At 36.8% G+C, this 18,956-nt stretch overlaps 1 protein-coding gene across 1 annotated transcript in view; it reads right to left on the minus strand.

The window, feature by feature from the left end:
* The window catches only part of HIBADH (3-hydroxyisobutyrate dehydrogenase), an 84,959-nt gene that overhangs the window by 49,984 nt on the left and 16,019 nt on the right, over nt 1-18,956 (minus strand). The gene's annotated exons all lie outside the window — the stretch shown is intronic.

Consider the following 18,956-nt stretch of genomic DNA (forward strand, 5'->3'; position numbering starts at 1 on the left):
GTGAAGACCTATTTTTTGTGATAGTACTCGTTTAACCATTTGCAGTAGGCAAAGAAACACAGAAAATTTCCCAGAACCACAGAGCTGCGAAGAGAGATTTACTTCTTATAGTTACTCAGTGTCCTGGGAGGAAGATGTTCTGCAATCTTATCACCCTGTGTCCAGTCAGGTACAGCCCTGAGCAAAGGTGCAGGAAACTACAAATACAGAAGAAACTCTTTTGAGATGAGTAACAGGACTGACCTTTGAAAAGTTGCTACACTTCTTTAAGATATGGCTTGTAACTATTCGCAGTCATGCTCCATTATCCAGCAGACGCCAGCCACGAATCCTGCTTTGAAAGCAGATTCTGCCGATTTAATTCCTGAAACTAGTCAGGGCTTCCACAGTTTTACCTTCTAAACTCTTTACTTATCTATTTTACACCTAGTTTGCAAAATGATTATTCTCTAATCCCAGAAAAGGATGAAGCCAATGCTCTTGGGCATCTACTTCAAAAGCTCAAGGGTGTTTTCTACACAAGCAGCTTCAATTTCTTCCTCTACATTTACTTCCAAGCATGTATCAGATGGAGTTTTAACTATAGGTCAAAAGTGTCGTATGTTACCATTACTGTGGTATCTTACTTTGCCACTAACTAGCTTTGGGCTAAAAAGAAATAACTGGATTTGATTTCATTTTAGTAGTGGGATCCCAGTGCACCTGCTATGAATCTAAGAGTCCTTGGCAGTGTGCAGGAACTTTTTTATTCCCATAGGAAAAGCCCGTTCTGTACTTTTTGAAATTTCATGGAGGGTTAGAAAAAATATTACTAGAAACATCAACTACAAAAGATCATATGCATAGCCACATCCTTTATCTTTAAAAAAAAAAAAAAAAAAACACTTTTGACAATAAAGTAGCCAAACACTTTTCAAATTTTCTAAGTACCACATGCTGTGTACTTAAGCATTTCCATTTTTACTGACCCAAGCCAAAAACATTTACAAACAGAAAGAAGAAAAAAAATCACAAGTGTCTATGTAGGAAATAATTCTTGTAAAGTTTAAAGCAGTAAGTATACAAATACTATAAAAGCCAGCCACTCTAAAATGACTGTAGCTGTAACTGATTATAGTAATTAAACATTCCCATTATACACTTTTATTGAATTTTCTATTTAAAAAAAATCCGTTTCTCAAAGTGCTTTAAAAATGTGCAAAGCAATACGCAACATTACCATGGTTTTGACACAGTATTCATACACACATAGTACTTAAGTCAAATGAAAAGTCAAAGAAAATTCTCTTTTCTAAAGACATCAAAAAGCATTTTGTTTCTTCTTCTCCCTTTCTCATCCAATCCCCAATTTTTACCTAGCTAGCTGAACCAGTGCATCGGATGTTAAATGGATGCTCTTATTTTATTTTTCCTTTAACTCAGAGATTCTTGATTTTCACTTCTGTGCTGTGACTCCCATCCCAGCTCTCAGTAGCAGTGCTGTCACGCTGGCCTGAACTGGCAGACGCAGAATCAAAACTGTGTTATGATTAAACAGGTCTATAAGAAAAACACTCCAACTTGCAGAGATTCTTTTCTCAGCAACCATTATTTTTAATGAGGCCAGTTTACTTTTGGAATCTTGGCAAAAAACAGTCATTTACTCTAGTCCTAGAGCAATGGCTGCAAACTGGGCAAATATAAAGATTACATGCGATGTAAAATCTGCATGTGCATATCATTACACAAGAAAAGCATGATGTGCTGGGAAAGAGGCCTGTCAAACCATCGTGTTTGCTAATGAAAAGAACAGTTTTATTCCAGTCTACTGTATCAGATTTGATAGAGCAAGTGTTAACTAAACGTCGTGCTTAAAAGCTTTGATGAGAAAATCTAACACGTTAAACCAAGAAACAGTTCAAGGACAGCAGGAGGCAATTCCAGAACACAGGCGCAATCTATAAAGGCAAACTACCACAGCTTTTTGATGTTAAGTAAGTAGCAATATCAGTATACAACAAAGCTTAGAGGCAGACTGTTGTATCAAGTTTAAAAGTCTAATATCCAGGGTCAAAAGCCTCAATTACCTATTCTGCTACTACTCCTCTTAGTGAAGAGATCAATACTAGCTTTAAATTATGATTTGCTTAAAACATTACCTAAATTATCACATTTTTGTCTTCTTCCGTTATTATCTGGATTTTTAGCATTTTTATTATGCTGCATCTCAGATACTCAGACTAGGGCAAAACCTGTATGTTTGGACTTCAACAAGGTGGGAGGTCAGAGACACACTTACTTTGAAAACATATACATTTCTAAAAATGGGCTCTGCCCATTAAATGCACCAAGAAAAAGGGCAATGACACATGAGGAGTGGCACTTAGTAAAACTGCAGAGAAATGACTGCAATAGCATTTTAAAGTCATCCATTTAGAGTGAAAGCATAAAAGTACACATTCAAAAAATATAAAACTGGGAAAAAAATCCACTTTTACTCAAACTAGGGATTTATTATATTTTTGACAAATTTAATACAGTAACAGGCCACATGACACATGTTGTTAGCTACCTGATAATTTAGTTACGTGGTGAAAGATGATTTTCTAGTTATTTTTATTGGGCATGTGATTTCTTTTGTCCCTTTACAAAACAGTATGGAGGGTATGATTAAATGGTAATTGGAAAAGGAAAAAACATTCTTAAAGCAAAAGAGGATTAAAAAACAACTTCATAATAGTCCTTTTTTCTTCAATATAGTAAGATATCTTCACACTTGATTCAGGAAACCTCAGATTCCTCTACATATTCTTCTGTGCCTCTGCACTCCTGAGCTTTTATAAAATTACTGTGACCTTCTCAGTGGATGAATCTACGCTGATTCATTAATTAAATAGGAACATAATTCTGTTGTTACTACATTACCAAAGGAGAAAAAACAAAAACAAACTGCGACATTTTGCAAATACCCTGGTGAGGCAATTTTACCACTTTTTAAACTTTTGTAAACAAAATGTATGACTTAAGTCACTCTGATTATTTGTTTTAATGGAATATTAATTATCATTATCAGATACTACAAATTAAGCTGTGAAAGCTAGAGAAAATAAATGGGGTGGAGGGGAGAAATGTCTTCTGTACAAATTTTTATAAATTATCAAGTGTCTCTTTTGAGCAGGCTAGGCTGCAATGCCACCTGGTGGTTTAGAAAAAATAACAGGATTCTGTCTGAACAGTGCTTAATGGCTTGGAAAATATGCAATATTCTATAAAATACCAAACATGGCAACAACGTTTAAGTTAATCATTTTAATTTCTTAGTATTTTTTATTCTGTTGCTTTCAGTGTGCAGTGCTTTAGTTAAGTTTTAAAGCTCACATGTCCAAATCTAACTTCAGCAAGAATTTTACAAATGTCTTAAACTGTGAGTTGAACTTGCCAGTGAGTGCATTATACTGTATACAGTTGTACCCACACACAGTCTAGTTCACACAACTAACCCCTAAAATTGAATTCTTCCCCATTTCAGGAAAAATCAAATGCAGCAGAAGTCTAAAAGGAGGGTTACTGAAATGCTTTGTAAAATTACACTGTATAATTAATTCCATAGTAAGAACGTTTTTATGGTGTGTGTTGGTGACCTTTTATTACCATCAAGTTCACAATGCTGGTGGGCTGCCTTTTAATCCCTCCGCAGACAAAGGCCCTAAATAAACACAGATCCCTTCCTGGGAAAAAGTCCTCTCTGGTTAAATGGTAAGGAAATGAGTAAATCATTAGTAATCTTTAAAGCCAAAGCTATAAACTCAAGTTACCTTAAGTTAAAATGAAAGTGTCCTGCAAGAGTTTCAAAGTTCTGTCACAGATAGAAATCTCCAGCTCTTGACTCCAGACTAGGCGCCAGCTGATAAACAAACAATTTAAGTCAAGAGCTGGAGAATTCCCAGCTTTTTCATTTAATGGCTTTGGCCAAGAGTATTTATTGCCTCCAGTTTTATTCTCACTTAGCTCTAAGAGGAAATTTAAACTCATCATTATCTTAAAGCCCCATATGGGCCACAGTCAGCTCACCTGATAGAGCTCCTTTTACTCTGCATAAGTTCTACTCCCCACTACAAGTGATGTAATAGTGTAAACTAATTAAATGTAGTTTTAGGCTGACTTTTTAATAGGCTAAATAAATTTTGTTCAATATGGTTTATATTCCCACTTGGGGCAGTAACGATTCCAAGAAGTTTAACTTTACAGTTTCCAGTCTAAACTACTTGTAGTTTACTCCACAAAGGACAATTGAAACAAACAAACAAATAAACAGTCTTTGGAACAAGAGCATCCACCCAAGTACTTTGGAAATTCTTTGCCGTAAATTCATTCAAAAAGGCACCAGAAGATACACTGAATCATGAAAAAGCAGACTGCACAACAATTCTGATACTTCTAGCAAAGCATTTCAGGAATGCAAGGACACACGTGCAATTACAACTCTGCATTTAGCACTTGTTCTGGTTTTAGAATGAAAGTAAGCAAAGCGATGGAGGTGGAAATCAAATATTAACCAGGCATTAGTGGTTAAGCCACGGTGTTAAATGCAGTGAGCAAGTCCAACATGAAAATACTTTATCGTAACTGAACAGAAAGATAGCATCATCCCGTGTCTCAGACGACACCTTCCTTCTTCTAGTCTAAAAATGTACACCCTGGAGGAGGATAGAGTTCTTTAATATAGATTCTAGTGCTTACTTCACTTCAGAGATTTTTAAACCTATCATGAGTTAGATTCAGTCCTTGCTATCTCATCCCAGGGATCTCTCCCTAATAAAATTTTTATATTAATAGCTTAGAATCTTCTTTAGAAATCAATTTCACAAATGTTAGAGACAGAGAACTGCACTTAGCAGAAAGTCTGACTACCATTCCTAAAGGGTTAATAGAAGTCAAACTTGAAGCCAGGAGGTTGTATTCCCCTCCCACCCAGCCCCCTCCCCACAAAATACTTTCCTAACCTGACTTGGCTGAAAAAGCCAATTAATTGTTCCAGTGTCTGCCAAGACTTCTTATTCCTTTAAAAATGCGGATAGTGTTTGAGACAGCTGGCTATTCCAAACCCAGGTAACACCCCTAAATGTGGAAAGAATGAGGGAACATGAATTATGATTAGTATTTTAAATGGATTTGTAATGATACAGACAGACAGGTATCTTAAAGCTACTATAGTTCCAGCATCTACTATTTAAAAAGAAAAAGATGGGATCTAGATGTGTCTGCTGCTTGGAAGCAGTTTAATGTAAATTGCATTAAAATATGTGGAGTTAGTTTTTCCATCTTTGTTAGATACTAACAGTACAGACAATTTGAAACATACACACACATACACAAAGCAACCACCAAGTGACAGACAAGAACCCTTCCGAACCTGAGCCACTGCAATCCCAACAGAAAGTAGTGATTTTAGGTCAAGTTAAGGTCATTGCAAGGCAGAGAAGAGAAACCCTTATGACAGTTGTCTGCCAAGTATCTGGCTTAGCACTGAGCAGAGAGCTGCAATTAAACCCTTATTTACTTTTCTACAAGAATGAGAGGTCTAAAAGATACTACAGTACAAGGGCAAATAAGGAAAAAGTCCATAAAACTCATTTTGCAACATTTCTGCTCACAAAGAAGCTCATAATAAGAAATTGCTGGCTGACTATATGGAGTCAATGTGAAAAGGAACATTCGTCACTTGCAGGAGAGACATCCAAATATTATTAAATAACTAAAAAATTGTAATTTATATAAATTTATGATTATGTTGCACTATTGTAATAATATAAACTACTTTTATAATCTCTTCTATTTTAGAAGGGACAGCACTTATTTATATCTTATGATAGCACTTCTATTATCACCAATTAAACACACCAAATTTATTTTATGTCTTTCCTGTAACCTCAGTTTAAACCTGCAGGTTGTACTTTGGGTAAAAAAAAACCCTGTTTACTTAAACAGGAACACCTGCATGTTATGTGTTTTGTGCACTTTTGATAGTCATTCTTTAATGAACGTGTACACTAATAAACAGGAAAGTGTGAGCCAATACAGACAATTTCTAAATCCTGGAAAAAAAAAAAAAAAAATCAGAAGGTTCCACAAATATATGAAAACTAGCACAAGAAAATAAAATCAGAGACATCTTTCTGTCCATTTTTAATTTGCTTGCTTCTATTTGTTTTTTAAGAAAAGCATTACGAATGTGCAACACTTGCATACATTGCTTTTACATCTGCCTTGTGACTTCTCCAACTTAAATTTCTCCCTTGCTACCCTTGATTTCCATGCAGTTTATTTCAATACATAAAAGGTACAGAGTTTTATCTCATCATAGTGAGTACTTCTACATGTTGATATTGGTTGGTTTTCACAGTAACTATAAGATGTCAAGTAAACAAGGGCTGCACAGGTCATCTGAGTTCTAAGGGATGCAAGTTATATGGCCATCAGAAAACACGTTCTAAGCTTAGGAAGGTCAAAAAAAAAAAAAGGTATACCATTCACTTAAGCAACACATGCAAGTAACCATGAGCAGGTAGGTAACTTCCTAGTGAGAGCTGTCAGAAGAGTTATGAATTTTAATAACACTTGACAAAATTGCAGGCAAAGTCCCATGGTTTCAGCAACCTACGTGAGCATTAGGAACACCTGAAACTCCACACTAAAGCCACACACCTATAAAAGCAACACTCCTGGTTGCTTTGTTTGCAACTGCTGTCTATGCCAGGTACTTACAGACACGTACCTTTCAGCTAGTAAACCTTCTCCAGTTCTCTTTCTCCCAAAAAGCCCTGTATACTTTGTCATTGGAAATCCAGGGCAACAATTGGAATTCAGAAAATGTGTTTTATTTCATGAGCCAGTGTGGAAGACACTCAAGTTGTTATAGAATCAAGTAACAGAGATTCAAGAATGCTCATTCCCAGCTGCAACCTCATTAAAAACAGCAGTATACATACCACAGTGGATAAGGGAGGGGGGAAAATGGACATTATTTCTGCTTCAGTTACAAAACTGGGAGGTAAAAAGGCAGTATTTAAAGTGACCCAAATATTGTTGTGTTGAAGAGATGTAAATACAGTAGTAATGAAACATTACAATTTGTAAAGCCTAAATACAAAATTCTGCTTCAAGATCATGTTTGCAGGAGACATTGCTTTGAAAATAACCATAAAATACTCTAACCCTATACTATCGCATTTCTAAGAAAGGCAGAAAGGAATAGAATTCACCGTGCTAAACTATACTTCAACAAGGTTTAAATTATATATCAACAAGACTAAATATAGAAAATAAAAAATGTGAAACCCCTGAACATTGGTGACATTAAATAAAAAATGCTCTATATTTAGTTCAGGATGAAGGATATTTCCAAATAACTAAATCAATTAGATGTACATCGTCCCTCGTACTACTTAAAAGAAACACAGGTCCATTAAAGAGCAGTGTCTGATTATGCTTGTGCAGCTTTTGCCAAATAAAAATGTTGCTTGAAATGTCTGGCCAAATCATGCCTAGAATATCAGTCCACATAGTGCTTTGAAACCCCTGAGTTTCATAGATAGTAACTTAGTAGTGTACGAGACACACAGATTGCCACAGACACTTAACATCCACTGTGGATGCTACCCCTCCAACCACTAATTAATTCCCATTGAAAGAGATGGGCTTAGGTAGGTGCTTAAGAGTTTTATGCTGAATTGGAGCTTTACAGATGTTCTCTGCTATGGGCTACCATATAGCTACTTCTAATAATGTTGTCCCATGACTGCACGTAGTTTGAATTTCTTGATTCTTAGCAATAAAGGAATACCAGTAATGATGTTATTGAAATCAAAGTTTCAATAGTGAACTGATCATGTATTTTGTGACACTTTCATTTTTTGGAAGCTTCTGTTTGCATAATCCAAAATTTAAAATAGTGGGGTTTAATATATACTACAGTTTTAGCCTTCAGTGCTTTTAAACATTAATGCCAACAAGCTAAAAATAAACTAATAAAATTTAAAATGAGTTGTCTCTGAAACATTCAAGATTTGGAACACTTAACCTATGAATTTGTTAACATCTGGAGTTAGGGAAAAAAAAAAAAAAAGAAAGAAAAAGAAAGAAATATGTAGACTTTCAAATGCTTCAGTGGGATCCAGTGCCCCATGGTTCAGTAAGCTGCTGCTATCTGCCTCCATAGTCAATTTTACTTCTGCTTCCCTTCTCCTTCTTGTCAAGAAGAGAGAATATAAAATAGAGTAAGGCAGTTTTATTATGTTTGTCCAATCAGTAAGAATTACTCTACAAACCTGCATGAATACCTGAAAATAGAAGACACCAAAGGATGAGTACCCAAGAAGTTGCCAAACCATGTAAGCCCTCCCCACTTTGCTTTCCACCAATTCTTTTTTCTTCTGAGTAATTCAATAACAAAGGGAAAAAAAAGCTATTGTACTTTACTGCTTCTTGCATAACGTGATGAAAGAACTGAGAAAGAAACTTGCTTTCCATTTTCTACTGTATTATTTGGTCTAATAAAAGCTTCTGCCTCTCTGCACACAATTCCCCGTCTTTGTATTCTTAAACCACCATGTAAAAGAACACTGGTGCTGCGTTACTATGATTAGTACTGAAACATTATAGATATGTGTTATTTGTGTGGCAAGAATTTAATTAGCATAATAATACACTACTATGGTAAGAATTTATGACTAGAAGGAGCTGAAATTCCTCTGTGGTTCAGCGTTCAGGGCCATGTGAAAACAGCAACACACACCACTTTTAGACTCAGAGGATTACTGCACCCAAGTAGTAATTCACCCGCATCCCACAAGGAATGGCAGAGCCCTAGCAAATGCCACTCGTAGCCACATAGGGTTACATTTGACTGACAACTGCATTTGGCCTCTCTTTTTCCAATTAAGCTCCATCTGTTTGCTCTGCTGAACCGGCTGGCTTTCGGCCCCTCAACAGAACATCCACTGTATGCTATTGCATCCACTTCCCCAAAACTGTTCAACGCCAGAAGCCTGGAGATGCTTCCTCACAGCGTGTCATTGGGAAGGGGCAGACGAGATGGGTGGTGGGGTGGGAGAGGACATTTGGCCTGTGAGTAATGGGAGCAAGTTGAAAAAGCATGGTTTTAATACCTTTGGCACATCCAAGGAAGGGTTAAGTGCCTACATTAAAAAAAAAAAAAAAAAAAAAAAAAAAAGAGCAGCACCATTTTTCTTTCATTATATAGTCTGACCAAAAAGCCTCTGAAACCAAAATTAAATACTATGTTCCCCTCCACTCCCCAACGTACACACTCTAAAATAAATAATGGCCAAACTGATTTAAATGAAATTCTGTAGAAGAATTTGTGCTTGGATGAAAATGGCACATTTGAGCCTGAAGCAAAAAGTAAAACCGCCAAGTTATAAACCTCTCAAAAGGAAGGTTTATAATGGAAATGCCAACAGACCCTTAACTATAGTGGAGCTGTTAGGTGCCAACGTATAAATAATTTTAGCTTTTGTGGTCAACTTACGATAAATTAGATACAGTGCAAGTGGAAACAGTAGGGTTCTGATTCAGTAAACAGTAACGGCCAAGAGTGCATGTTTGGATTTTTAGACAAGTATAGCATAGATTTGATGCTGGCTCTGAAATGGAGTCTATAAGGGACGTTTGGACTTTTTTAAGTAGTAAGCAAGCCATATTCTGAATTCTTGAGGGCTTGTAAAATAAAAACTCCTTAACAAGCTTTGCTGCCTACTGTTTCAATCTTCTTAGAGTCCTTTAACCCCGTTACCAAAAATGCTCTGTTTAAGTTTGGTATAATTGTCTGCTAAGGAAAACAACACACTAAGTAAATGTACATAACCACATTTAGCAGTAAGAATTGCTAAGCATACCAGTACAGTCCAAAAAAAGTGCCAATAACTGAACAGTAACAGATTATTCACCTTCTTCTTTATTAGGTGTGTCAGTCGCTCCAGTGCTAATAGAAATGCCTTCCTACAGTCCAGTTCGGTTTAGCACAGGGATGTTTGGGTGATCAGGTACGTTCCTCTTGGCCCTGGGAGGCAGTTATTGCATTGTTTCACAACAGTCGAACCCCATGCCTTAGCGTGACATGTTGAGGCAGTGAGTGATGCTATTAGCCTTCTCTGTGGGAACTTCCATCTTGGAGAGGGTGGGAGCCCTCGGAGGCAGCCAGGATTCAGGCCGAGGCTGCTAAGAGGATGCTCCAAGTCAGGAAGTTGTCCTGCTTGCCAAACCCACATCAGCTTCTCATTTGGTACTTCCGCTGCAACAGCTTCCCACTGCCCCAGCATCACCCCGAGCTCCCCATTAAAGTAAAGGCTAAGACGAGTATCTCCAGAGAGAGGAAAGCTGTAATACACTCTTGGGTTTGCTCTAAACCAGAGCTATACTACAGTGCCTCACATACTGATAATGATAGTGAAAACTGCTTTTTCTATCTGTCTTCTAGCTTCTAAAAAAGAAAAATGTCTACTCTTCCAGCATACTCAATGTGACTTTATTTAGGGAAAAAAGCATTTAGCTGATCCCAGATATTGCTTTTGGAGGACTGGCAATTGCAACAACTTTGGGAAAATGTTTTGTGTCAGACAAATGTGGAACATCAGAAATCAACTAAGTTCAAAAACCTAACTATTCATAGTTATATACCTGTATGGATTATCTATAGTTACATTTACACTGGTTGCTGAAAAGTCATGATTGTAAGCAAAACCAATAAATCTAACGTAAGCAAACTACAAGAAGTACACTTCTCAGACAGAATCTGTGAGCCAACGTCAAAGTGACCTTCTCTGTACTCACAATGGCAAATACACCAAGTGCCATAAGTCACGCATTCCCACCATGTATTCTCAGAAAGCAGAGGAAATATACAGATTGATAACAAACTGACAGCAAAGATGTGTTGTTTCTGACTGTGTATGGTTGAACTATATAGTTGCTGACTAAGAGCAAGAGTTTGCAGCAACGCATATCAAATAAATTAATAATAATCATGTCAGATTAGTATTATTGCCAATGACCTAAATTACACACTAAAAAGCCCCAGAGGTTTGCAAAGAGTTAAACAAAATAGAGGGATACCATCAAATCATTACGTGATTTAAAATACATAAAGGATTTAATAAAGTGTTACACAGTGTTTCACACTTTCCCCCCATTTTACTGCAGACAAATTTAATATTCTTCCACAGTTGTTCTTCCAGCTAAATTAACTACGGGAATGAAAAGGATAACTAAGTTTTAAGGGTTAAAGTTGTAGGTCAAATACAGTGCAGTAAGTCATTTTGTTTTCACTTCAGGTTGTATGTTGTACTTGGCACGAACAGAGCTGTAGTTAAAAACTATATCTTTTCAGCTCAGGAACTGCCTGACTCTCATTTGTCCTTTGCATTTCAGTAGATTGAAGCAGTGAGCCAACAGGACTAAATACTGTTGGACAGACTGAAAGGTGAACATTTACATAGTTCATATGCTCACAAGCTGAATTCTAAGTGCATATCGACAATAAGAGGCTATATTGCTTCTCTTATGCTTTTATTTAATTATACAAATCATGGATTTTTAAGATGTGTTAGGAGCAGAAAGAATTAAGAAGCCTTGGTATTTCTATTTGATCTCTGAGGATTAATCAAAAGTAGTCCTCCTACAGAAAAAAGCTTAAACTGCTGAATTGTCTCAAAGCTGGCAATACTAAAATACTTTTAAAATTCATTGTTTTCCAGGTGTTTGTTTAAATTGTGGCGGGAATACTTCTGTGAGAACAATTTTCCTCTTTTTTTATTGGCACAATTTAAGAAACTTGTCAAAACACGAAGATGCCCCACACTATACGACAACTTTCTGCAACAAATCAGCATCTTAGAATGGCTCAGGATCTTCAGATGATTCCCACATAAATCCCAACCTTGTCCAACATGTCACCATGATTTTAAAAACAAAACAGAAGTCACTCATAATACTGGCATCCTCAGATGAAGGTCAACTGAAGATCAACTTTCCTTCCCTTCTATTCATCTTGGATTCAGCCATTTAGAGGATCAATGAACAATGTACTTTCAAAGGCCTGCCTCAAAGGTCTCTGCACTATAAAACAAAGAACAGTTGTCCTTATCTGTAAAGTTTCTCCCATCTGTTTATTTTCTTTCCACTCCTTTAAAGTAGTTTGTGTTTAATGTGCCTACAAAGAAGCAAAAGAGAGTAGTTTGCATGACGTGTCCCACGACATTGGTTCAGGTACTTAGGATGTTCTCATGTGTCTAGTGTAAAATCTGCCAATGTGTCTTGCTAAGTAAAACACAAATTAAAACCTGTAATTTAAGTCTTCAGCAGCCAAATCCACTTAACCAAGTCAGGTTTCTTTGGATTGGTGTGGGTTTTGTTTTTTTTTTTTTCCTTTTTGTTTGTTTAAACGACAGGAACGTGCATCTGCAGACTGAAAAAGTCTGCTGAAGGCAGCACTGAATTGGTGCCAGTACATTGACTTTGCATTAAGATTCAGAATCAGCTGTATTTTCTCCAGTGGCACCTCCAGTGCTTGCAGCTAGTTAGGGTTGTCCTCATGCTGATGGCTGTTGTGAAGGCACAGCGTACTTACGGGTCTGCTCTGTGCTACCTATTCCAGTTTAGGTATCTTGCCCTGGTGTGCTGTGGTGCTGGGTTCAGTGTCGATGTGTGCCATCCACATTCAGCATTGTACAGGATGATTCAGGAGGAGTCAGGGCATTATTAAGGTCTGGTACTGATCATCCCCACCATCCCAAGCATGAGAGTCATGTTAGGTTCTTTGACTAGATGAAAAATACTGTTTGAATAAAACAGTCTATTTAATAAGAAAGAAAAAGAAAAAAAAAAAAAAAGAAAAAAAAAGAAAAAAAAAAAAAAAACAAACTTATGAACATTTAAAAACAAAACAAATCTTGTAGAAAGCTTCAAAGCTATCACTGCATTCCAGAAACATTTCCAAACAACACCTGCATCTCCTTAACTTTAAAAGGTCTCTAGAAGAAGCAATCAAAATTTTAGAAATGAAAATAATTAGTTTTTATTCCCTAGGATTTATGACTGGCTGAAATTTGAAGATCTCTCTTACTCTGTATATCTCAGAAAGCTCGATGGGATGAGCATTAAAGTAACCACAAGTAAATAGAACAGCTATTAGGAATTCAGTAACAGCTCGCATGCAGCCATGGATATTAGAAACAGTTTTACTGAGAAAAGGAATGTTGGCCATAATTCCACAATTATCCCTTGCTCTTTTTCAAAGAGTGCCACAGGGATTTTCAACTTCCATCTGGACAGCTTTCCTTTAACTGTTTTTGAACACCATGTGTGAGAACACAACAGAATTGTAGACATTAGAGATGGAAAAGACCTATTAGATCATGTAGCCATCCTTCTGCCAGTTAAAGATTTTTCCCTACAGAATAGTTCCTAGCACTTTGCCCGGTACAGTTTAAAGCATGTCAAGATACTTGGCTTCAACCAGCCCTTTTGGAAAAATATTCCACAGTGTATGAAGAATGTTGTTAGGAAGTTTTTCCTGGTAGACACAGCATGCATTTTTCTTTCCTTAATAATTTCCAGCCTATTATTCCTGGTTATATCCCATTGGGCCAGCCTGAATAACTCATCTTTACACCTTTGAATAAATGGAGACAGATACGTTTCCCTACACATTGGTCACTAGTTGGCCAGACTACACACGGTTTTATAGCCAAGATATACACTACACTTCAATAAAATCACTCATTCCACCCTTTTAGTCATTGTAGGAATGATTGTCTCCACCCCGGTGAACATTTTCAGATGATACTCTCAACAAATCTGTTTGTTCTTGGTTAGCCGTGTACTATCTTTTGCATTCTCCATAAAAGTAAAATAAAAAGCGTAACAGACTCACAGAAGAAAAATACCCTCACAAAGTCAGCACAGCAGTAAATGCACTATCTCATCCTTCTGCAATGGCAGCTGCTGTGATTTCTCCCCAGTGTCATAATATGCAGTTTGACAATGTGTATATTTTCAAGATCTCCGTTCTCTTCCATCTTCTCTCCAAGAAAACAGAGGCCTGTTTTATTAAACAGCCTTTATTTTGACAAACACAAGAATTGTTAAATAGTTTCAATTTTTTTTTTTTTATTTATTAGGAATCAGAGGCTTTTAAAGCATCTCAGATTTCAAAGTATTTCTTTGTCCTCATTTCAGCCTCCTTAAATGAGGGTACACCTGATCCTTCCCTTTGTTATCAGTTACTTCCTGTACTAGTTTCACCTCATTTAAGTTTCAGAATTACTCAATAACATTTTTCATACTACCTTAGTATTAAGGTTGCGTGCTGAAAATTTTACTATTGTCCCTAAATCAAAAAGCTTTGTGATAAAGTAATAAGATCTGTTGCATTCAGCTAAAATGTGAACAGAAGTCATAAGATTGCATTTCTCTAAAAATGCACAAAGCTATGGAAACAAAGCAGATACAACCTAGGAAAGCCAAGAATAAGTAGCTCTATTGAGGTTCTCCAACAAATGAGAGGTCTATGAAACCAGCTTTGTTTAATATACAAACATGTTGATGATGATGATGCTTTATTAGATAAATAACATATATATTTGTTATTATATAAATAACATAGATATATGATATATAACATACACTCTAAGAGCTGCAATGTGTGAACCACTCATTACTATTTTTCATTAGTCTTGTCTTAAAACATCTTTCAAATCATCTTTGAAAGCATTAGTGTGCATAGACATACTCCCAAGTCTTCTGTAAGGCCCTCTCCTCTACTTCGTTTGGAAAAGCATTAAACCTTCTGTGTCTGAGTAAGAGAAATATACACCAGTTTTTCAAGTTGGCCTATTTAATTTCTTCCATCAGTCCAGTCATGCAATTGAATACATTCATCCCTCAAGTTTGGAGATGTTCTCATTTATGGAGAGGAGAGGAGCCATGAAATATAGTGTTATTAGACTGAAAAATCAAAGAAAAAAATCTCCACAGCATTGCTAAATAGTGTTTTTCTTTACTCCATATGAAGGACAGACTTGGCCACACAAGTCTGTAGTTCATGCTTCAAGGTCTCCATTACCAGAGAGCAGAAGTCTCATTTTGTAATTATTATTGGTAATATTCTTTCCACCACTTAATGGTTAACTGGAGCTTATGGAAGTACTACTGTAAGATGAAACAGTTTGAAATGACAGCTGGAATAGAAATTCCAACTTTTTCTAATCTACTCCAGCCCACAGTTGCTAAAAAAAAAAATGTGTTGTTGTAGTGTTTATTACTGTTTTAGCATGACTGCAGCTCTCTCTGACAGCTATTAACAATTAGCAGGATGACTTATTGACTACTATCTCAGCTAAAGTAGACAGCGAGGAGAAAGACCTACCTAAATTTCCTTATCAGATCCACAGAACCGTACCTACAACAGAATTTAAAACTTTACCTGTAACTCCAAAAACATAAAAGGTAATCAAGCTGGCACATCTTCTTGTGAAGTCCCAGCAAAATGCAGTACAACGTGTTTTGAGCAGAACAGGAGCTGACATTAATTTCAAAGTTGGTGGAAATGGAAAAAGTTGCAAAGATACTATCTGAACACTAACAGTGTTTACAATGAAGAAACCATCTCATCAGAAATTAAATTAAAAACCAAACAACCAACAACATTTTGTCCACTGTACTTTTGTGGTGGTTTTACCGTGCTGGGCAGCTAAACCCCACAACCGCTCTCTCACTCCCCCTCCTTTAGATGAGGAGGGGGAGAAGTAAAGCAAAGAACAACTCACGGGTTGAGATAAGGATAATTTAATTAAAGGGAAATAATTATAATAATTAAATAAAGACTACCATGAACTAAACAATTTAACTAAGGGGAAATAAAAGGGAAAGGGGAAAAAAGGGAGGAAAACAAACAAACAAAATAAATGAAAGCTATATGGAAGTGCAGAGGAAAGAAATTACTCTCTACTTCCCACAAATGAGCGATGATTGACCACGTCCTTGAAGCAAGGCCTCAACGCACGCAGCCGGTGTTCGAGAGGAGGACCGACGTCTTCTCAATGAGAGCCCACCCCTCCCCTCTTCTTCCTGTTTCCACCTTTTATTGCTGAGTGTGACACCACATGGTATGGAATATCCCTTTGATTGGTTTAGGTCAGCTGCCCTAGTGATGTTTCTCTCTTCACTTTTTGCCCACCCCCTAGGAGGGTTAGAGAAAGGCCCAATGCTGTGCCACTGCTGCTCAGCAGTAGACACAACACTGGTGTGATAACACTGCTGTTCCAGCTACAAGTACAGAGTACGGCACTGAATGGGCTGCTGCCGGGAAAGTTAACGTTCCAGCCAGACCCAGTACAACTTTAGACAATGCATATTTTGTGTACTGAATTCAACAACAATAGATGTTACAGCAGCATCAGTGAAACCACCAGTAAAATTTGCTCTGAACTGCCAGGTAAGAATCATACTTCCAGTGAAATCAATGGGAAGACTCTCTTGACCCAATTCTTAAAGGTTAAATTGAGATCTCGTGCTAAGCCAACAGCCCTTTCAGTAGCAACAGAAGTCAGTTTTAAATATGCTTCTGTCATGATCTGTACTTTAAAAGCCTTTTATGTGTACAAAGATGCAGAATCCAATCTTTGCAAGAAGATAAATTTACCCCTCTATGTTTAAAAATACATATTAAATAAATGTGGATTGTGAAGATTGTTCTTCATTTGTCTGTGCTCACAAAGAGCTCACAAAGGGCAGCACTGGGAACTGTGGCACAACTTTCTCATGGGGACCTACAAGAGATCCTAATCCCAGGATTAAGTGACTGCTATCTCTAAACAGCATTAGCAGCATAATCTGCATGCTACTACTGGGCTGAGAAGTATTTTCCAAAGTTAGTTAATACAAAATAACACTACAGTAATGTGGTGTATTATCTTCTACTTAATGGGTCTTGACTATAAGCTGCAAGTAAATGCTGTAGGCCAATCATATGAAGAGCACAGCACTACTACACAGGCAGCATAGGCCCATCTGAAAAGGGTTAAGGGGGAATAACCTTTAAGAAGTAAGGCTGCAAACAAGCCACCGTAATCCAGCACTAACTCTAGGCCTTAAAATACTTTATTTGCAATGTCAGAACAGGAATAAAATTACCACTATTTCTCCATGAGGTTTATAGACCAAGCAACTTTCAAAATATTATTTAGTTTGTGAAACGATTTGTTTTCAGTGCAGATGAATATTAATGTCCACTAGGCATACCCAAAATACCCAAACCCACCAGTGGAATCACCTGCCAATAACAGCTAGTAAACACACAGGTCTAAAGATGACAGTTCAGGCTTGCTGATTCCTCTTCCTCCTCACTCTATCCCACAAACTCCCTCACTGACGCTCCTGCCAAGTCTGTTGCATTTCACAGCAACACAATAACGCCTGCCAATTTCTAGAGAGCTGAGCATACTTCTCCATTTAGCACTTTGTCTAATGGCCAACAATGCAGTCAGGACATACAAAAATACCCCAAAGACATGATGTGTAAGGCTCTAAAAGACACAAAACCCAAAGCATAACATTAATGTTTTTCTAGCATACTTAACTTCTCCATTTGTCTAGCAACTGCCCGCTTTAACTATGATTTGTACAAAGTGCTACTTGGCATTCACAAGCGTATTATATACCAGAAAGATAAACATCAATTCTTTCCCCCTTCTTCATAATACCACTCAATCTGTAACTCACAATAAACACCAAATAATTTGTATTCAGACAAACCACTAAACACCAAAACAGCCATCTGTATTCAGACTAGTCAACTGTATTTTATCACATTAACCCAGTCTCAGTATTAACATTTTCTCAAGAAACAAAACCCAAAAACCTGCTAGGGTTGTTTTGGAATCAATTTTTTCTTTCTTTCTTTGTAGTTATAGCATAAACAGCCTCAAAGCAAAAAATATAGGAAAAAAACAAATTACAGATGTTTCCAAAAGATAAATAATTCCCTCAGGTAAACAACATATTTGGGGGAAAGGGATTGAAAAGAACCACATAAAAGCTGTCACGATTGCCAATCTAGTAAGTATAAGGCCATGCAATGTTTAGAAAATGATCAGATAGATATATACTCCACCCACAATGTACTTTTTTTCTGTGGTTTTTATTCCCATGCTGACAAGTTATCTAACTTTATAAAGCAAGGACTAATATTTTGGCTGGAAGCAAGAATCCTATCTTCCCATTAGCCTTGAATATGCTCTGACTCTTCCTATTTTCTTTTCACATTAGAATTGTGGTGAACACTTTGTCTTCTATTGTGTTACCAAATCATACCTAAGTTTTCACTTGAAAATTAAAAAGATGATTAGGTTTTGAACCTCACCCACGCTCATCTTCATGATTTGACATATAGGCTCGGTATTCTTTCTAGCTTGTGCACCATACCTTTGATAAACTCTGTAAGACCAAATTTTCTCATACCTGTTTCATTTTTATTCTCTTTCAGGTATAGCTATCTGAATTACCTCAATTAAAACAGTAAAATAGAGGACTCACAATGCCATTTAGATTAATTTTTACAGTGGATTGTAAAAACAAACAAACCAACCAACCAACCAAACCAAACCAATAACAGGAATCCGTAAGATTTTTCCACAGAAAATGGGTTTTCCTCGTCTTCTAATTCTATAGGTTTTAGATAACAGTTCAACGATAATAACAGTTAGCTACAGTTCTGTTTTCAAAACCTTAATTTTATGCTTCTACTCTCCTCTATCCACAAAATGAAAGACTTCCCTGCTCTAAATTATTTCTCACAATAGATGCAATACTCAGATATTAGTAGGTACCAACTTCCAACTTCAAGAATAGATAAATATCTCTCATACACAGAATTTAACTGTTATAAAACCAGAGGAAGC

Source organism: Aythya marila (genome assembly GCF_965140915.1).
Source record: "Aythya marila genome assembly, chromosome: 2".
In the NCBI taxonomy this organism is placed as follows: Eukaryota; Metazoa; Chordata; class Aves; order Anseriformes; family Anatidae; genus Aythya; species Aythya marila.